This window comes from Budorcas taxicolor, chromosome 11 (assembly GCF_023091745.1).
Source record: "Budorcas taxicolor isolate Tak-1 chromosome 11, Takin1.1, whole genome shotgun sequence".
NCBI lineage: Eukaryota > Metazoa > Chordata > Mammalia > Artiodactyla > Bovidae > Budorcas > Budorcas taxicolor.
The window spans coordinates 29,095,014-29,115,771 of NC_068920.1; the positions used below are offsets into that span (position 1 = coordinate 29,095,014).

At 41.5% G+C, this 20,758-nt stretch overlaps 12 non-coding genes across 12 annotated transcripts; 5 read left to right on the plus strand and 7 right to left on the minus strand.

Moving 5' to 3' along the window:
- The first annotated feature begins 673 nt into the window (after positions 1 to 673).
- TRNAM-CAU (transfer RNA methionine (anticodon CAU)) lies at positions 674 to 745 on the plus strand. Its single transcript has one exon. It is a non-coding gene; the product is annotated as a tRNA-Met (tRNA).
- Positions 746 to 2,029: 1,284 nt separating this feature from the next.
- Positions 2,030 to 2,102, plus strand: TRNAR-UCG (transfer RNA arginine (anticodon UCG)). The gene has a single exon. It is a non-coding gene; the product is annotated as a tRNA-Arg (tRNA).
- Positions 2,103 to 4,586: 2,484 nt separating this feature from the next.
- On the minus strand, positions 4,587 to 4,668 carry TRNAS-GCU (transfer RNA serine (anticodon GCU)). The gene has a single exon. It is a non-coding gene; the product is annotated as a tRNA-Ser (tRNA).
- Positions 4,669 to 6,298: 1,630 nt separating this feature from the next.
- On the minus strand, positions 6,299 to 6,370 carry TRNAQ-UUG (transfer RNA glutamine (anticodon UUG)). Its single transcript has one exon. It is a non-coding gene; the product is annotated as a tRNA-Gln (tRNA).
- Positions 6,371 to 6,867: 497 nt separating this feature from the next.
- Positions 6,868 to 6,939, minus strand: TRNAQ-UUG (transfer RNA glutamine (anticodon UUG)). Its single transcript has one exon. It is a non-coding gene; the product is annotated as a tRNA-Gln (tRNA).
- A 1,076-nt stretch (positions 6,940 to 8,015) lies between these two features.
- Positions 8,016 to 8,097, minus strand: TRNAS-UGA (transfer RNA serine (anticodon UGA)). The gene has a single exon. It is a non-coding gene; the product is annotated as a tRNA-Ser (tRNA).
- A 447-nt stretch (positions 8,098 to 8,544) lies between these two features.
- On the minus strand, positions 8,545 to 8,616 carry TRNAM-CAU (transfer RNA methionine (anticodon CAU)). Its single transcript has one exon. It is a non-coding gene; the product is annotated as a tRNA-Met (tRNA).
- Positions 8,617 to 8,979: 363 nt separating this feature from the next.
- Positions 8,980 to 9,050, minus strand: TRNAG-GCC (transfer RNA glycine (anticodon GCC)). Its single transcript has one exon. It is a non-coding gene; the product is annotated as a tRNA-Gly (tRNA).
- Positions 9,051 to 12,593: 3,543 nt separating this feature from the next.
- Positions 12,594 to 12,665, minus strand: TRNAW-CCA (transfer RNA tryptophan (anticodon CCA)). Its single transcript has one exon. It is a non-coding gene; the product is annotated as a tRNA-Trp (tRNA).
- Positions 12,666 to 15,404: 2,739 nt separating this feature from the next.
- On the plus strand, positions 15,405 to 15,477 carry TRNAR-UCG (transfer RNA arginine (anticodon UCG)). Its single transcript has one exon. It is a non-coding gene; the product is annotated as a tRNA-Arg (tRNA).
- Positions 15,478 to 18,068: 2,591 nt separating this feature from the next.
- On the plus strand, positions 18,069 to 18,150 carry TRNAS-AGA (transfer RNA serine (anticodon AGA)). Its single transcript has one exon. It is a non-coding gene; the product is annotated as a tRNA-Ser (tRNA).
- A 320-nt stretch (positions 18,151 to 18,470) lies between these two features.
- TRNAR-ACG (transfer RNA arginine (anticodon ACG)) lies at positions 18,471 to 18,543 on the plus strand. Its single transcript has one exon. It is a non-coding gene; the product is annotated as a tRNA-Arg (tRNA).
- The last annotated feature ends 2,215 nt before the right edge of the window (positions 18,544 to 20,758 follow it).

Below are 20,758 nucleotides of genomic sequence, written 5' to 3' on the forward strand. Positions count from 1 at the left end.
ATTTTCGAACGCAATTTGAAACTGGGTCAGACTAAAGAAATTAACATTTTTTACTTATTTTCTCTTGCTGCTTAGGATGCTTTGGGACGGTTGCACTGGAGCCTTGGCCCACATGACCGGAACTGCTGTAACCTTCGTTGGAAATGAGGGCCCGGCTTTACCTCCACGTTTACGGGGCCTTCAGCACTGCTGCTCCGTCCCGGTAACAAAACCCCTTCAAATCGAAACACCCCTCCAGAGGAATTTAAAAGCTTCAAGACATCGCCTTTTCTTTCACCAAGCCAAGGGAAATCTAACCAAAAGATTTTTTCCCCAAAGGCAAATACATATGGTTGGTTAGCGATTCTCCGGTAGAAATCTCTGCAGCCGCGCGAACCAAAGTTCCTTTCACGTCTTATTTTCGTTTTCTTCTCTGATTATTAAAACTTGTGATTCTGATTTAATTATCTAACCGTTCCTCCTGCGCTCAGCAACTTAACTCCGTATTAATGTTTACTTTTCTACTCCTTGTTTTCTGATTCTGGTAGCGACATTAATCCAAACTGTTCCCATCTTGTAGCCAAAGTATAGAAAGAAATACCCCTCCCCGCCGCCGCCCTTACAGTTTTCTAGAGTTAGAGGCGTGCTTCCTAGTACAGTTAAGGGTATTATTAGTAAGAAGCATGGGTTGTAAAGCAGAGTGGCGCAGCGGAAGCGTGCTGGGCCCATAACCCAGAGGTCGATGGATCGAAACCATCCTCTGCTAGTTTCAGCTTTTTCTGAACTGCTAGAAAATACCCTGAAAATAAGTGTGAAAACCGTTTCCTTGATTTCTTCTGTTTACCAAAGTAACCGTGTTATTATTGTCTCCAGTTTTCATGACAGCGTTCATTGTCTTGTGATGCTATAAAAGTGCTGAATTAAGAGAGGAGGAGTGGAAGCCCAGATCTTGTTATGCTTCCTTCTATTCATAATCCAGAAAGCACTGTTTGTAAGAAATTGAGACCTTGTAGTTAAAGTGACAAACTAAAAATCTCCTGGGCCATCACTGCGCAGATTCTTTGCAACTACTAGAGTTTTAATCTTTGGAGTAAATAAGTAACTGTTTGAGACAAGAGTGCAGAGTTTGGTGACCTTAATTGTACGCTGACCTCAGAAGACCACTTCCGCCGCTATTGTAAATGTCTTTACCCTCTACCTTCCTTTTCAACCTCTAACAGAACTATTCTCTATGCTTATTTTTTAAATATATGTGTGTACTGTTTTATATATTTTTTCCTCTCTCAGAAAGGATTCCTATTCAGATATTTATGTTACATACTGTGCTAGGAACTAAGAAAACTCATTAAGTGGCCTACAGCGTAGACATGCTTTTAAAACAATATGTAAATATGTACAGTACACGTGTGTACAGTACAGATATTTCTTTAAAAGATTGTACACTAAGTGCAATGGGGGAAAGGGAAAATGATGTTTCCAGTAGTCCTATGACCACCCAGTAGTTGGTGATTCGCTGGAAGGATTCACATGAATCAAGATATATCCAAGGTTAAGATTTATTACAGCAAAGAAAAAAAGTGTAGACACAAAAAGGAAAAGATATACACAAGCAAATACTAGAGAAGCCTTCCTTGTCCTCCATCTTCAAGGATGACATGGACGTTCTTTCTTACTTGAGTGGAAAAGTCATGAAAAGAAAGACACCAATCATGCTCAAAAATCATTTTGGCTGAATTTCCAGGCCAATAATTTTCTCAAAGATAAGATAGAGTCTCCAACAAGGCTGTGCATACGCAACGTTTTGGCATCCTTGATGTGCCATATACTCCCTCTATGGAGTACCCGAGACCGAAATAATTGTCAGTTCTTCTCTTTCACAAGGCGGTACTCCTTGGCCCCAAATAACCCCTGTAATCTCGAATTTCCATTTTTCTAAAGATTGGGCGCGGGTGGCTCGGGGACAGTTGCCTTTCTGACATTAAGTAGCTTTCACGATTCAGGAGGAGACAGAAAATTTACTAAGTGTCTCAGGAGACCTGTTGTCCTTGGAGACCACGTGGCCTAACGGATAAGGCGTCTGACTTCGGATCAGAAGATTGAGGGTTCGAATCCCTTCGTGGTTAGTTTTGACTTTTCACTCCAAAGCTACAACCTCTTCTCTGTTAGTCCTGAGTTCCGGCTGCTGGAATCTGTCACTGGTTTCCACTCTTCTCCTGTCTTTTCCATCTGAACTTTTTTTTCCTTTGGTTTTATTGCTGTCAAAAGGATGAGAACAGGTTTTATTCAAACAGAAATTACAGAACAAAATATTAAGGTCATTAAAAGAGCTGGACTGTTAGCAAAGTGTATGCAAACAGGAAGGCAGAGAAGATAACCACAAAAAATATACAAAAACTTATTTCTGTACCTAAATAACTGAATTTAATAATAAGTTAGGATGAAGAAAACTTAATTTCCAATGTCGAGTTCTTAGTGAAACATATGATGCTCCCAGATTCAAATCATATGGAGGCTTAGCTCTTTTCTATTAAACATATTCCTCTTTCTCTGTTTTTTAGAAACAATAGAAGAGATTAGCAATTTAAAATTATCTTTTGCGTGGGACTCTTTTCAGCCCTATGGACTGTAGCCCACCAGGTTCCTCTGTCCCTGGGATTCTTCAGGCAAAAATACTATGGGTTGCCATCTTCCCAACCCAGGGAGGCAGCCTGTGTCTCCCTCTGTTACATTGCACCGGGGTAGCGGGGGTTTCTTACCCACTGAGAAGCCCCAAATAATCCTTTAATGTGTATTAAAAGAAGTGACAAATACCCTAGATATATTCTGCCTGGACAGTTTTTTTTCCTCCCATGTCAATATCATGCACACACACGTATACATATACACATATACAGTATCCTGTTATTTCATGATTATCTGTTGAATGTTTACAGTGTGCAAAGTTGAGGAGACAAGGATCTAAAAGGGTGGTACCCCTACAACCTTATTCTCAAACAAGGTAACATGGGGATGGAGAGGCAAGAGGGTTAAGACTGACTGCTCAGATATCCAATATCTGTGATTATTTGTTGGAGAAAATTCAAAGATATAAAAAAACATATACCAATTCCTCAAGACTCCACTTTGGCCTCCAATCTGAATCATTGTTTCCTCAGTTTTTATTTTCCAAATAAAATGGGTTATAGTTTGTGAGCCATCTTTGAACCACATGTACCACATAAGCCATGTCTTATAAAATTCAAAATCAGATTTTACTGCAAAATTTGTACTTCATAGGTCTCAATCCTCATGAGCCTTTGGAAGATCTGCTGACCTATGACCTTGGAAGGATTTTCCAAGTTTCAAAACTCATAATCCCAGTCACTGTATTTGAACACATTAGAAAGACCTTATCACCTTAACCTCTTGCTTGGTTCCCATGAACCTTAGTAAGGAAAAGTTGGTTATATGATTTTTTTTTTTTTTTAGCAAGCAATTTGTCTGGTCTCTACCTTGGTTTTCTCATCCATAAAACAGAGACAGGTGATGAGAGGGAGGACTTTCCAAAAGATCATCTTTATGGTCCCTTCAAATTTTGTTATTCCACACCATGTACTCAGCCCTTTGCTATAGTTTTCCTGTAAGGTAAAAGAAAAGAGGGGAACAGATGAGATTTTGTGGGATTATGTGCTAAAATTAACATATAAGTGGCAGAAGATGATCAAAGAAGGAAGGAAACAGAGCCTGAAACTCCTGGAAAAGATCTTTGACTAAATTCATTCATACAAATTACAAAAAGGAGAATGATCATTTCATTTGAGAATTCACGGAAAAGGTACATTTGATGTGCCTCTTGCAAAAAGATTTTGCCACCAAGGAGTAGAGACTACAGGCAGAAGTGACTGCATGAGCAAAAGCAGAGCATGTGAACAGTTTCTGCTCCTGAAAGCAGGGACCAGGGGTCAGGTAAAGTTAGAGTCTGAGGAAGAGACTGGGGGCCACCGCGGGGCGGGTAGGGAGTGAGGAGGTGTAAGGAGAGAGTGCCTTGGACCTGGTAACGTGCTGCCTGGGATTTAAATGGCAAATATATATACAAAAACTGCAGAGACGAGGAACCATGGCTGGAGAGCGGTTGCGAGCAGTGAATGAAGAGAATGGCCCGTGGTTCTCAACCCATCAGTCACCTGTGGTGCCTGCAACCACAGAGACGTCACCCTCGGCTTTACTGATTCAGCTGTGTGAAGGTGTGGCGGAAACGAGGACATTTTGAGAAAACTCCCTGGTAGTGTGTAATTTGCTTCACTGTTTGGAACGCAGGCAGGAAGGAGGTGGCCAGCGGGTTGGGCAGGGTGTTAACAGACAACGGAACTCCGAAGGCCCGGAATCGGTTTTTGACTCCGGTGGAGAAGCAGTAGAATCAGTGAGCACACCTGAGCCTGAGCAGAGGCAGCAGTTTCTTAACTCTCTCATCCACGCGACGGATTTCCTAATCTCTCTATAAAAGGGGTTAAAAACATGCGTTATTGGTGGTGAAAGTTACACAGTTCGTCTGTAACGGAACATCAATCTATACCTGGTTCACAAGGCACTAAAACCTCACTCCCACACTACAGCGGGAGGGGACAGGACGACGAGGATGGGATTCGAACCCACGCGTGCAGAGCACAATGGATTAGCAGTCCATCGCCTTAACCACTCGGCCACCTCGTCATCTGCGTGGCTCTCTGCCGATAAAATTATATTTCTCTACACAACAGAGTTCTATTTGTGAAATTACGTTATTATTTAACTAATGAAGAAAATGCCTCTTCTCCCTATAAATGGCCCTCTTGCTTTGATAAAGGAAGAAAAAATAAAAGACCACACTCCAAGCACTAAAGAAAAGAGTGTGAAGGATCCTCAAAAGGCTTAAAACTAGGTCTATTTTATGATCCAACAATCCCAGTTTTATTTATCCAAAAGAAATGAAAACAGGATATCAAAAATATATCTGCACTCCTATGTTTATTACAACACTGATTACAGTAGTCAAGATATGGGGAAAAATTGTCAGGAAATGAATAAAGAAAATGCGATGTGTGTGTGTGTGTGTGTGTGTGTGTGTGTGTGTGTGTAATGGAATGTTATTCAGACACAAGAAAGAAGGAAACTCTGCCATTCAAGACAACATGGACCTGGAGGGTGTTATGCTAAGTGAGATAAGACATATAAAGAAAGACAAATACTGTATGATATCACTCATAATATCTAAGAATACGTTACCTTACATGGTAAAAAGAGATTTTGCAGATATGATTAAATTGAGGATTTCAAGATGGAAGAGTATCCTGGATTATCCAGGTGGACCCAAAGGAGGATCGGATTCAATAGTAGAAAATGTGAATGCAGAATCAAGAAGCAGTGCATGGAATAGGCCATTAAAATCGAAAAGAGCAAGGAAGTATTCTTGAAGTCTCTTGAAATATTCTTCATTGAAGTCTCCAGAAGAAACATAGACGTTCAGAAACCTTGATTTTACAGTTCTGAACTCCAGAACTGTAAGAAAGTAAATTTGTGTTGTTTTAAGTAACTAAATTTGTGGTCAATTACTACAGCAGCAATAGGAAATTAATGCAGACGTTCTTAAGCACTTCCATGACTGGGGCTTAATAAGCAGGAAGAACTTTGCAGAACTTTTTCTAGAATGCCAGAGGCACACATTTGTAGGGACTCTTATTTTGCTGTCATTGAGAGTATTGGAGGATACATGCTCAAACTGTGGTGAGAAAGTCAACAGAAGGAATTTAGAGTCCCACTGACAGCTGATATTGTTGTATTCAGAGACCAGAGAGTTAACCACTTCACCATGGGACCTTGATATAAGTAACCTTCACAGGAAGATTTGTATCCTGGTCAGCTGATCTTTCAAAGGCTTCAGCACAGATTCAGTGGGAACATTAAGAGACAGTGGAGACTACACTGTCCTGTAAAGAGACAGTGGAGACTCTCAGATGACCGATAGCTTAGAATCTTATTGTATATTTTGGACATTTTCTGGTCTGTGTGCACAGTTTTGCAGCCTACAGAGCATTTGCCTGAGCTCCGAAGGAGAAAAGGGTCACAAGTGGGGCCTGTCTTCTGGGACTCCTATAACAGCCTCTGATATATGAACTTGTAATCACTCAAGTACATAGTTCACTTACAGATCTGACCCACTTCATAAGAGTCCCAGAAGAAAGTAAGGGAGGATGCTTCTCCGGAGAAGGATGCCTGAGTGGGAAGGTTATGCCCGGAAACCAATGTGTACATTATCAATTTGAGGCAAACCAAGAGAAAATTGGCTGACCACCAAAACTAAGGAAGGTCCCACCGAGATTTGAACTCGGATCGCTGGATTCAAAGTCCAGAGTGCTAACCATTACACCATGGGGCCATTACAACCTAGTACCACCTGAAAGATTTCTGAATATTCATTGAAGAGCCTGTGGTTCTATTCAGGATTTTGTGAATTATAATTTTTATTTTAAATGTATATATATAAAGAATCAGTTGTATCCCAGTCAGAAAAGGATCCAAGAGAAATGCAACCACCCAGGCTCACAGGCACTACGAATTTCTCAGGACCCAGTTCATATTAAAAACTGATGGAACTCGGACCCAGAACTGAGGTCAGGGGTATAAAACGCGAATAATCAAGCAGACGGCAATCTAAATTACGAGAATCTGAGGAGATTCTGTGGTCCAGAGAAGGAAATGGAGAAGAAAACAACAGATGGGAAATCTCAGATGAATGGATAAAGAAAGTTGTTCGGTAGGACATTGCCTTCTAGCTGAGGGGATGGGGTGTCTAGCCGCACAAGTGCTTAGGTGTCTGGCCTCATCGAGGTACCACAGTGATTGAAGACACAGGGAGGGAAGGCACCAAAAGTTAGGTCCCACCGAGATTTGAACTCGGATCGCTGGATTCAAAGTCCAGAGTGCTAACCATTACACCATGGGGCCACTACATGCTCTTGGAGGCAAGCAGTTAGGAACGTGGCTGCAGTGTGTCACATGCACTTTATTCTGATGATTTCTGTCTTGTATGAATGAAGGCCTCATTATCAGTGCTCCACAATGTGAAAAGCGTAGAGCTCACTTTGCTTCCAGTTATCCTCAGAGTCCACGTAGAGTTTGAGTACCTGCCTTCCTTGCAAAATCAAAACTACACTTAATGAATTTCTGACCTGGGCCATGAATGTCTATATATGGTGTCTACACTTAAACATTCCCTAGGACACGTGTGAATATAGAAAAAGAAGAAAAACGTTCAAGATAAATTAGGAAATTATTGGTAATTTTGAGATTAAGGAAAATTTTTGGAGTATTTTTACAAACTTCTTTTTGCTTCTCAGCATTTCCAAATGGATCGATTGCAGGTTTAATACAAGTTGAACTTTTGTTATATTCATTCTTATTTCTGCAGCATATACCGTGTGCATATGTCTTAGAGTTTTAGCAAGCGAAACAGTTTTTGGTATGTTTGTTTGTTTGTTTGTTTTTTAATAAAATTTAGCCAAAATCTGAAAACAGTTTTGAATATTCTTCAACTGGTACTTCCTCCCTACAATCTGGCCTCCTAAATGGAATAATAAGAGGACTCCAGAAGGAAATGTTGGAAATTTCTGTTTGAAATACTGGTTCTGAAACGTCAAAATATTCACGAGTAGAATAGTGATGCCTTGATATAGCCAAATTCTTGGAAGTTCGTTAAGGGGAAAACGAGGCAAGCGAGGATCGAAAGTCAGACCTGAACGGAATTTAAGTTCGGAAGATAGTAATTCAAAATGAATTAATGCCTAAGCTTAAACAACAACAACAACAAAAATTTTTATAATGGTCTCAGAAATCCCTAGCGTTTACCAAAGTAAATTTCAAAGATTTTCTCTACAGACAGTTATACTAGGGGACTAAAATTTCCTCCATCCAATTTTATGGAGAAGGATAATAATAATCAGGGAAACAGTATATTTCGTGTTAAGTTTCCACAGTTGGTACTTGGACCTGGAGAGGAGGGGGTAAAAAACAAAGAAACGCTACGTAGCCGGCAGGATTCGAACCTGCGCGGGGAGACCCCAATGGATTTCAAGTCCATCGCCTTAACCACTCGGCCACGACTACATAACTGATTAGATTGTCTAGATATATTCCCATGAGGAATATCTTGCCTGTTACAAACGTCCTTTCATTTTAACAGCTGTTCTGGAATGCCTGTCATCATGATAAAAATATCAACAATTTGAAGATTGAAATGTTGGTTACAGACTTTATCACAAAATGTAACCTTTGTCTGACGTACAAGATAGCAGAGATTTTACGAAGGTCACATTCCAACCCCTACGAGGTGTAGTGGCCCCCAAATCTGAGAGATTAAATTCCAACAGATTTACCAGACATAAAGAATAAGCTTTACCTCCGTTAAAAATGGGAAAGAGGTATTCCTAACAAGCAACTTTAGCGATTCTTACACATCCAGAGCTAGTCCACAAGCTAGATGTGATAGTCTGTTGTAAAAGCATTCAATCCCTTCTAAGATCAGGTTTCAATCAACAAAAAAGACACCGCAAATAGCAGAGGATGGTTTCGATCCATCGACCTCTGGGTTATGGGCCCAGCACGCTTCCGCTGCGCCACTCTGCTAACACGAGTATTCCGTTTTTTAATTCATTTTCAAGGGGATAAATTTTGGCACTTTCTTAGATCTAAGATATTATGAATATCTTTCTAAAGCTGCTTCGAAGAGTAGGAATACTGCATATGTGTCTGTACGTGGCCACATTCCGCCTCCAAATACCACCTACTCAGAAATCACCTTCTAAAGACTGCTATCAACTGAGGTTTGCTTGGTTGTTGGAAAACCAAATGCATGCCAATAGGTATAATTTATAAAATTGAAATTGTAAATTTACAAAGGTGAAATTGTAAATTACCAGTAAATTACCAGAAGTGCACTTACCTTAAAAATACCTTTTGTTTGTGGCTTTTCGGGAAAAATAAACTTGATGCATTGGCCGGGAATCGAACCCGGGCCTCCCGCGTGGCAGGCGAGAATTCTACCACTGAACCACCAATGCCTCGACGAGCTCTTTGCTCTTTATTTCTGTTCATATAATTATCTTATTCCTAAATTCTGGGAAAAATAATGAGGATGTGTATTTTCTTTCCCCAGAATGTTCCTAAATCCCATCAAATAACAGATTACATCTAAATATTCTGGGAAAAGCTGTGAACTAGAAGGAAACTGACACTGCTGATATGTGACTTGGAGTCTTTTGAAAATGACAAATACCTATAAACCCCCGACATATAAAAATGTCTTTCTCCATCCCTTCCTCGATTTATATCTTTAAAGAAAACACTTTCTGAAAGTTTCTCATTAAGGCTGAAAGCCAGTTCATTTACGTACTAGGCCAACGTGCTCAATTCAAGTTTGAAGCACCAAGTTGCTTCATTTTGGAAAAAAGACCTTCTATTGTCATTCTGTTTATGGAGACCCAAGTTTGGCAGGGAGGATATTGTCAAAGGAAGCAGGATAAAAATGAAAATAATAAAGGAAAAAATAATTCTCCCACTTCCTTCTCCTTACTTGCTCCTGGAGACAGCTTGCCGAGGTCACTGTGGCACTTTGGAAGCAAAAGACAAATGGGGCCTAGAAACAAATCCTGTGTTTCAGGACTTTTCAGCTGGTTTGGAGGAAAAAAACAACACACAGAAAACCACTGATAATCAATGAAAATAATCTCTACTGAAATGACTCTTGAGTGTGCACTTTAGGGAAGTAGCAGAATCTGACAGCCTGGATTATTAAAGCATGCGAAAACCCAGGAATTTCTTCCACTCTAGAAATCTCCACTTCTTCTTCAGAATAGAGAAATTGCAATATTTAATAGGTGGCTATGATTAGCATACTTTGAAGGGGAAGAATGGCAAAAAGCCTTTTAGTAAATTAAGAGGTTACTAATGTTGATCTTAAAGGAAGAATCCAGGCCATAAATTAGGTTCTTCCAAATCCTAGCAACAGAATAATATATAACTGGACAGTATGAGAGATATAAATAAATTCAGCCAAGTTTCCTAATTTGTTTATTCATATGTAAATAGAGCCTAGCAGAGTTGAATGTAAGTCATTCAACTTACATTCCTCTAGGGGTTGTAAAAATAAAATAAAATGATGCCTATTGAACCCTTAAAAATAGTATAAAGCTATCAGATAAGTATTAGCCACTGATTTTTATTTCATGGAACTTTTTAATGAACCACTGGGAGTTAGAATTTGTATCTTCTATTATAAACAGAAATCTTTGGTGTAATGCACATAGTTGGTGCTCACATTAGTTGTACTGAATTGATTACATACTGTAGGTTATTTTAGAACAAATATTTAAAAGTATGTTCTTTGTTATAAAAGTAATCTTTACAATGTGCACTCTTTCCTCAGATTTCATTTGGTTTAGATGCTAAGTCATATCCAACTCTTGGGACCCCATGAACTGTATGGGGTATACTCTGTCCATGGGATTCTCCAGGCAGGAATATTGGAGTGGGTTGCCTGTTTCCTTCTCCAGAGAATCTTCACGACTCAGGGATCAAACCCAGGTCTCCTGCATTGGAGACAGGTTCTTTACCAACTTAGCTACAAGGGAACCCCTTGCTACCTCCTCAGAACGTCATCAATAACCTCATTGAAAAACAAAGCTGAGGTTATTGGACTAGAGAGAACATTATGTCAGGAATCTCTATAGTGACTCAGAGTGAGAAGGTAAAATTGAGCTATTTAGTGAGATTTTCAAAATCCGGATTTTTGGTGAGTAAGGATTTGATAAGGATCGTAATATATATTAGTATTGATAGACACAGGAGATGATTTTGAGATAAAACATACTCATTGTCTGCTGCTGTGTAACAAATTACCCTAAAACTTAGTGGCTTAAAACAATAAACATTTACTATCTCATATTTTCTGTGGATCTGGAATGCAGGAGTGGCTTACCCACGTTGGAGTCTCTTCAGTTCAGTTCAGTTCAGTCGCTCAGTCCTGTCCAACTCTCTGCAACCCCATGAATCGCAGCCCACCAGGCCTCCCTATCCATCACCAACTCCCGAAGTTCACCCAAACTCATGTCCATCGAGTCGGTGATGCCATCCAGCCATCTCATCCTCTGTCGTCCCCTTCTCCTCCTGCCCCCAATCTCTCCCAGCATGAGTCTTTTCCAATGAGTCAACTCTTCACACGAGGTGGCCAAAGTATTGGAATTTCAGCTTTAGCATCATTCCTTCCAAAGAATACTCAGGGCTGATCTCCTTTAGAATGGACTGGTTGGATCTCCTTGCAGTCCAAGGGACTCGCAAGAGTCTTCTGCAACACCACAGTTCAGAAGCATCAATTCTTCGGTGCTCAGCTGTCTTCATAGTCCAACTCTCACATCCATACATGACCACTGGAAAAACCATAGCCTTGACTAGACCAACCTAGATAGCATATTAAAAAGCAGAGACATTACTTTGCCAACAAAGGTCTGTCTAGTCAAGGCTATGGTTTTTCCAGTGGTCATGTATGGATGTGAGAATTGGACTGTGAAGAAAGCTGAGCACCGAAGAACTGATGCTTTTGAACTGTGGTGTTGGAGAAGACTCCTGAGAGTCCGTTGGACTGCAAGGAGAGCCAACCAGTCCATTCTAAAGGAGATCAGCCCTGGGTGTTTTTTGGAAGGAATGATGCTAAAGCTGAAACTCCAATACTTTCGCCACCTCATGTGAAGAGTTGACTCATTAGAAAAGACTTTGATGCTGGGAGGGATAGGGGGCAGGAGGAGAAGGGGACGACAGAGGACGAGATGGCTGGATGGCATCACCGACTCGATGGACATCAGTTTGGGTGAACTCCGGGAGTTCGTGATGGACAGTGAGGCCTAGCGGGCTGCGTTTCATGGGGTCGCAGAGAGTCGGACACGACTGAGTGACTGAACTGAACTGACTGAACTGAGGTTGGTCATAACTTTCCTTCCAAGGAGTAAGCGTCTTTTAATTTCATGGCTGCAATCACCATCTGCAGTGATTTTGGAGCCCCCAAAAATAAAGTCTGACACTGTTTCCACTGTTTCCCCATCTATTTCCCATGAAATGATAGGACCAGATGCCATGATCTTAGTTTTCTGAATGTTGAGATTTAAGCCAACTTTTTCACTCTCCTCTTTCACTTTCATCAGGAGGCTGTTTAATCTCTTGCTGCTGCTGCTAAGTCACTTCAGTCCTCTTACAAGGTAGCAAACAGGATGTCGACAAGAGTTACAGACATCTACTTACTTGGGGCTGGAGTATATACCTCTTCCCCTCTTCCTCCCCCTCTTCTTCCTCTGCCATCTTCTTTCCCCTAACCCCTCTCTCCATCTCCTCCACCTCCTTCATCATTTCCATGCATTTACTTACTCTTCGTATTCCTGAAAAACAAAATAAAAATCATAAGCTTGATGCTTTAAGTTGATCTACATTCTCTTTACTTCTATTTGCCAGATGATCTTCAATAACTTCTGAGAAGAGGTTCCTCTTCAAGAGATTACGTGAGTCAAACACAAACTGGCCGGCAACTTTGTGAAAGAAAGCTCCCTTTCCCCAAAAGTTGACCCCGACGTGATTTGAACACGCAACCTTCTGATCTGGAGTCAGACGCGCTACCGTTGCGCCACGAGGTCACGAGTGAAAGGTGGACTCTATTCTAAATTAGGATTTAAATAATGCCTTCTCCTCGCCCCCAGGTCCTAAAAATTTATCTTTTTATTGGTAAACTTGATTATTTTTCTCCCCACTATTCATAGTTTCACTTATGCTTGGTAGAGAAAGATAAGGAAGATTAAATATTAACTCAAAAGCCCCAGTGCTCCGCATAGGGGAAACTCATTGGTTTCTCACTTTCTATCTGTCCACGTCTCGAAACTTTCCTGTCTTGAGAATAACTGTGTACGTACTCAGCTTAGATCCACAATGAAACAGGATTAAGAACTGCCACTATTTTCGAACAACCATTTTTCCTATAAATTCACTAGACCTCAGTTCAGTTCAGTACCTTCGCTCAGTCATGTCCGACTCTTTGCGACCCCATGGACTGCAGTACGCCAGGCCTCCCCGTCCATCACCAACTCCCAGAATTTACTCAAACTCATGTCCATTAAGTCGGTGATGCCCTCCAACCATCTCATCCTCTGTCGTCCCCTTTTCCTCCTGCCTTCAATCTTTCCCAGCATCAGGGTCTTTCTTCTCAAAAAGATTCCCAGCCTTCCCTGCCCTACGGTGTCCAGTCCTTGACCCTGCACCAGCCACCCTGTCCCACACACCTCTCCTACCTCAGCGCTCACCTGGTCCCATTATTCAACCTGGTAAAAAAGCTGCTTTATCCTCAAAAGTGTAGCATAGATGGCTTGTCCTCCTGACACCCTCACTTCTCACTGGAATTCCGAGAGCCTTCTGCTCTCTATACTGTACACTTGCCATTCAGTTCACAACGAAAAGCACATTGCTAATATCTACTGAGTTCTTAGCATTTTCTACCGGTTCTGTGTAGAGCCTCTTCTAGCCAGTGATTCTTAAAAAGTGTTCCCGGACTAGGACCGCTTGCATCAGCTGTGAACCTGTTAGCGAAACAAGTCCTTGGCCACACCCCAGGCCTACAAAATCAGGTCTGGAGGCGGACCCCAGCAGCCTTTGTTTTAACAAAACCTCCCCCTGATCGTGATGAAGGGAAAAGCTTGAGAATCACTGCCTGAGCCTAGCAACTCTATACTTTACTTACTCAAAATAATAATAATTTTCCATTTTCTTACAGGATGGTGGAGAGGCAAGGTGATATTAGTTTGTTGCCATAGCAAAGTACCACTAATTGGATGGCTTAAGCAACGATTTATCTTCTCACAGTTCTGGAGGCTAGAAGTTCAAGAACAACCCTGTCAATGGGTTTATAGATGGCAGTTCTTCTCCTTGGGTCTTCACGTGGTCTTTCCTCTGTGTGTTTGTGTCCTGATATTTTTAAAATAAGGACACCAGTCATTGTATCAGGGCTTACCCATATGACCTTTTTTACTTTAGTTACTTTTTTAAAAAGCCCTGTCTCCAAACAAAGTCATATCTGAGGTATTGAGGTGTTAGAGCTTCGACATATGAGGCGCGGGTGGGAGTAGGGGAAGCAGACAGGAGGACACAATTCAGCTCCTAATAGCCAGTTTCCAGGTGAAGCTGCTGCTGCTGCTGCTAAGTCGCTTCAGTCGTGTCCGACTCCGCGCGACCCCATAGACGGCAGCCCACCAGGCTCCGCCGTCCCTGGGATTCTCCAGGCAAGAATGCTGGAGTGGGGTGCCATTTTCTTCTCCAGTGCATGAAAGTGAAAAGTCAAAGTGAAGTCACTCAGTCGTGTCCGACTCAGTGACCCCGTGGACTGCAGCCCACCAGGCTCCTCCGTCCATGGGATTTTCCAGGCAAGAGTACTGGAGTGGGGTGCCATTGCCTTCTCCGGCCGGTGAAGCTACTACTGACAATTCCTGAGCCTGGCAAGGGGCGTGACGATGGAGGTTCTGTGGTGTGTATCCGATCGCCTCTTCACTTTTCCTATACAATGTGTTTAGAATTCAGCTTTCTGGGGTCTGACAAGTCAACAAAGTATCACACTTCAATCCGCTTTCCAGATGCCGAGTTTCTTACTATTGCCTCCCCTCCCGAAATTTTGATCCTAGTTGAATTTAGGTTTGGGGGCTGTTTTGAGTGGGATTTCTAGAGTGCACACAAGCAAATTCTTGTCTTTCATCCACAATCTTTACCTGAAAGCCCCCCGCAAGGCAGCGGTGGTCCCCTGAGTAAATAAGCAATCCAGCTCTATTCCTCTCCTTCAGCTCTCAGCTCAAGCATTCCTTCCCTACTGTGGCCTTTCTCCCAGATTCACATCAAAAGATAAAGCACTCTATTATTAGCATCATCTCCTTGTTTTAACTTTAGAGTATTTTTAACCCTCAGGTTCAACCTATTTCCCCAACTAGATGGTAGGATTTTTGAGGAGCTGGAAATGTCCTTGTTTGCAATAATACTCTCACTATCTTACAATTATGGGCTTCCCGTGGGGTCGCTAAAAGTCACGACTGAGCGACTTCACTTTCACTTTTCACTTTCACTTTTCACTTTCCTGCATTGGAGAAGGAAATGGCAACCCACTCCAGTGTTCTTGCCTAGAGAATCCCAGGGACGGAGGAGCCTGGTGGGCTGCCGTCTATGGGGTCGCACAGAGTCGGACAGGACTGAAGCGACTTAGCAGCAGCAGCAGCAGCAGTTGGTGGCTCAGCTGTAAAGAATCTGTCTGCCGATGCAAGAAAACTATAATAACATGCTACAAGGATAGTTGAGATTGTTTTCCTTCAATGAATTATCCAAACACAGCGCTGCAGGCATGGCCGGACCACGTGGCCTAATGGATAAGGCGTCTGACTTCGGATCAGAAGATTGAGGGTTCGAATCCCTTCGTGGTTGCTATGGCACTTAAATTATTACTACTCAGAAACTGTAAACTTTCATAACGATCGTTCTTAAAAATCCAATTTTCTTGGTTAAAGTCCGTAATCAGAAATCTCCTTTTCTCCTGAATAGTTTTATCCTCCATGCATTTCTGCTTAACACCCTTTCCTTTGGTTTATGTTTCTTTTTACTCTTCCAATGTCTATTCCTCTATCCACAGTATCTATCATCTATCCCGGTCTGCTCTTCTCAAAATTTGGTCCTCGAACCAATGCCAACATCGAGGAGCTTCCTAGAAATGCAAACTTTCCCAGCTTTTCCTGGTTCCCTCTCAGCGCTATACTTGAACTACAAAATTAGAATTTTGGGAGTTGGGCTCAGGAATCTGGTAACGATTATTGAATCTGGGTGGTGGGTATATAGATAATTCCTGTTCTTTCAACTTTTTTAAATGTTTGAAATTGTTTACAGTAAAAGTTTAATTAAAGAAAAAAAAGGGGGTGGGGGTAGGCGGGACTGACAGAAGCTGTTCTGTTTAAACAAAAGCCCTGGGAGAAGAGCACAGGGCTCCTAGGATACAAGACAGAGGGCCTACATCAAGAAACCAGCATTGTGCGAGGTAGAGCAGATTCTTTCTTGCCTCTGGAATCCAGCCCCCCTTGACAAAGACTCTGATGCTGGGAGAGATTGGGGGCAGGAGGAGAAGGGGACGACAGAGGATGAGATGGCTGGATGGCATCACGGACTCGATGGACGTGAGTCTGAGTGAACTCCGGGAGATGGTGATGGACAGGGAGGCCTGGCGTGCTGCGATTCATGGGGTCGCAGAGAGTCGGACACGACTGAGCAACTGAACTGAGCTGAACTGAATTGAAACTACATCTCCAATGTGTTCTCTCTCACTGCTCTCCCTCCTTCTCCCCATCCAAAAAAGCAACATTCCAGCCAGACAACAATTTTTAATTTATCTCATATTCCACGAGTTTTAAGTCCAGAACACTGCTCCCGTCTCCAATTTGGCTCACTTTCACACATCCTTCAGATCTAAGTTTAAACATGATTCAGAATATCCATTTGGCCAGAAATAAGGTATAATTGGAACATTTCTTCATGAAACTTAGTGTTTAGTGAGTGACTCTCCAGGCAACCACCTAAGATATTCATCATTGGGATCTACATTCTTCCTGTGGGCTACTAAGTCACCGCGGACCTCTCACTTATCAAACTCAATGGTGAATACTCACTTTTGTAATTGTTCACTCTGAAAATTTCTCAGAACAGTAGCCATATTTTTGTGGCTCTCCACTGAACACGCAGCACCTAGCAAAGTGTTTATCCTGTGATTGTGCCCAGAATACAAATTTTGAAACAATGAAGAAATGAATGAATCTCTTCAGGGACAAGGGACCAGAAAACTTTCAAGAAATTGTTGCAGTTGAGCCTATGAGAAACTGTTGGAACCTGATCTTAGAAAATGGATTTGACACTTGGGAGGAAAAGCCAGATTGAAAAACAGTTCCAAGGTTGAACCAAAGACCTGGAAACCTGTGGCCTCTGGAGAGGGAGTTAGAGAACAGATAAAAGTGGAGTTCTGAGTCTTTGGTTTTGGTACCTGGGTGCTCCTGTTAAACAAAAATCTAGGTTGTTGGAGAAGACTCAAGTTTAGAAGGAAAGAATGGAGCTTTCATTTGGGGATGTGTTGCTTTTGAGATGCACATGGACATGCAACAAGAAGTAACTAGGACAACTGTATTTTCTGGAGCCCAGACATGAGGTCTGAGCGGCAGGAGGTAATTTTCAACCTATCAGCACATAAGCAGTGGTTTATCAATCATGCCCTGTCCTCCCTCTGTTCATGAAATAGAGTTGATGAAATACAGAAATCTTCTCCTTGTACACTAACACACCCACATGCATGCACATACAGTTAAGATTGTGGTAATGGTTGTGTAGTTTCTGAAAAGTGAAGATCCTGGGGTTCTGGTCTTGTTTTGAAAGTGGTCTCTGCAAATACTTTTAAACATTATCCGTAGAGTATTAGATACTCTGAGAAAAAAGTCCCATGCCATGAAGTGGATTTGATTCTCAGAAATATTTTCATATTACTATTTTATTCAAAAATATTCTACCTACTGCTTTAAAATATTTTGAGCTTTACAAAGAGATGGGAGATCGGGCTTCATGGGGAATCTTTTGATAGATCGTTATTCTTGAACTTAAAAATAACAGTTACAAAAGCTGCTGACATTTGTTGAGCCCTTTCTATATTCCAGGCACTACATTAAATGTCTGAAGACATAGAGTGTCTGTAAGGAACAGCTGTGCCAGATTATTTATTGAGCATTAATTTCCTACTCCAGCAGAAATAAGAGTTTTTTGTTTTTTTTTTAACTGTTGCAATATATGGCGATTTGCTTTCTAGAAAAAGACCATTCTCAGTTTACTACATGCTGGAAATAAAGTTGGTTGACTCCTCTTCGATTTTATCAACTATTAATGGAACTTATCATTTTTGTTTTCCCCTTTTTAATGACTAAATACTGAAGTTGCTTAAAATAAGTGTTACATAGTAACATGGAGAACATTGAAAATGACTATGTACATATGTAGTCGTGGCCGAGTGGTTAAGGCGATGGACTAGAAATCCATTGGGGTCTCCCCGCGCAGGTTCGAATCCTGCCGACTACGAGTTAATTTTTCCTCCTTTATAGCATAATAAAATCTCCATCTAGTCTGATTTACCTTCAATTTCAAGACACTTTTTAAAATATTAAACACTCTCTCAGACCTTTTACAAATCACATCAAAACAGAGTTCTCATAGACCACGAAGGAGGCATATTTTATGAGTTAGAAAAAAGAACCAGTAAGACTTTCTTCTATTTCAGTTCTGAGCTTTCTCAGGTTCTCAAGCCGAAAGGAAAGATTTCACACATTCATATTTAAAGCAACAGTGATGCCACAACTTCCCTTTTTCTAAAACTGTAAGTCTTTTCTCTTTTCGTGGGTGGGCCAGTGGTGCAATGGATAACGCGTCTGACTACGGATCAGAAGATTCCAGGTTCGACTCCTGGCTGGCTCGTTGCTTTTTATAATGTCCTTTCTGTAAATTCCACAAATCCCCTTCTTCTCCAGGCCTCCGTGTTAAGCTTTTCTAATTTTCTATTTATTTTACAATATCACTGCATTCAAAATGACAGAAGTGTTAATACACAGGCTTTAGCTATAGCTCGCTATTCTTCTTTTACATACATATATTTTCTTTAAATCACATCACTAAATTGTTTTTGAAACTGACGAAAACTTACTTAGTTGTATGAGGGAAACATAAAAGAGGGAACACCTTTCAAATGCATCATTCTCAAAGAGTTAAGATTGAAAGTCTCACAAAGAGAAGATTTCTTGATAGCAATTTTTTCTTCTCTCTTTTTTTTTAAGATTAAGTTTTTTAGAGCAATTACTAGTTCACAGCAAAATTGAGAGAAAGGTGCACACACCTTCTCACACATGTATAGTCTTCCCCATCATCAACAGAGTGGGTACACTTGTTAGAAATGATGAGTCTACTGTGGACTGATGTCAATAGTTTTCATTACAATTGGCCCCTGATGTTGTGCCTTCTAAAGGTTTAAACAAATGTAGAATCATGAAGGAAATCAACCCTGAGTATTTATTGGAAGGAGTGATGCCGAAGCTGAGCTCCAACACTTTGGCCACCTGATGCAAAGGGCTGACTCATTGGAAAAAACCCTAATGCTGGGAAAGATCGAGGGCAGGAGGGAAAGGGGATGACAGAGGATGAGATGGTTGGATGGCATCACTGACTCAATGGACATGAGTTTGAGCAAGCTCCGGGAGATAGCAAAGGACAAGGAAGCAGGTGTACTACAGTACGTGCGTGCATGCGTGCTTAGTCGCTTCAGTTGTGTTTGACTCCCTGCGACCCCATGGACCATGGGCTGCCAGGCTCCTCTCTCCAAGGTATTCTCCAGGCAAGAAGACAGCAGTGGGTTGCCGTTTCCTTCTCCAATTCTGACCATGGGGTTGCAAAAAGTCAAACATGACTGAGTGAACAACAGAAAGGCATGTATCTATCCATTGTTACAGCATCTCACAGAGGATTCTCACTGCCTGAAAAATCCTCTCTGCTTGGCCTATTCATCCTTTTCCTCTCACCAACCCCTGGCAACCAATGATGATTTTACTGTTTCTGTAGTTTTGCCTTTTCTAGGATGCCATATATTGGAATGATACGGTACGTACAGCCTTTCAGATGGGCTTATTTCACTTCGTAATATGCATTTAAGGTTTCTCCATGTCTTCTCATGGCTTAGTAGCTCATTTCTTCTTAAGGCTGAATAATATTTCATTGTCTGCTTGTACCACAGTTTATGCATTCACCTACTGAAAGGCATTTTGGTTGCTTCCAAGATTTGGCAATTAAGAATAAACTTGTTATAAACAACTGTGTGCAGGCTTTTGTGTGGACAAAAGTTTCAACTCCATTCCTTTGGGCAATTTAATAAGGAAGGCTATTGCTGGATCATATGAACTGGCAAACTGTCTTCCACAGTGGTTGTACAATTTTGCATTCCAACTAGCACTGAATGACAGTCCCTGTTACTCCATCTCCTCACCAGCATTTGATGTTCAGTGTCCTGGATTACTCTGGCCACCTGATGCGAAGAGCTGACTCATCGGAAAAGACCCTGAAGCAGGGAAAGATTGAGGACAGGAGGAGAAGGGGACGACAGAAAATGAGATGGTTGGATGGCATCACCCACTCAATGGACATGAGTTTGAGCAAACTCCAGGAGATAGCGAAGGACAGGGAAGCCTGGCATACTGCAATCCATGGGGTCGCAAAGAGTTGGATACGACTGACAGACTGAAAAACAACAATAGTTGTGTAGCGGTATCTCAGTTACTTTGTTCTCAAGATATATGCTTTTCGTGTGCTTAAAAAGCGGGCCAAACACCTCACTAAAGGAGATATACAATGCCAAATTTTCTTAATAAACTCTCTTCTATACTCTCAAAATTCTTTTCAGGAGGAAAAAAAGCTTGTCTTAGCAGAGGATGGTTTCGATCCATCGACTTCTGGGTTATGGGCCCAGCACGCTCCCGCTGCGCCACTCTGCTGCAATAAACTGTACACTCATACTTAGTATTCAGCTTTCTGCAGACTTTTTTTTTTTTCAACTCTACAGAGCTGAGTGTTTTGAACTGTTTTTCTTTGTTTCTGTCTGTCTCTCTCTTTCCCCCAGAGCAGTAATCTCTGTTATAATGTGATGCCC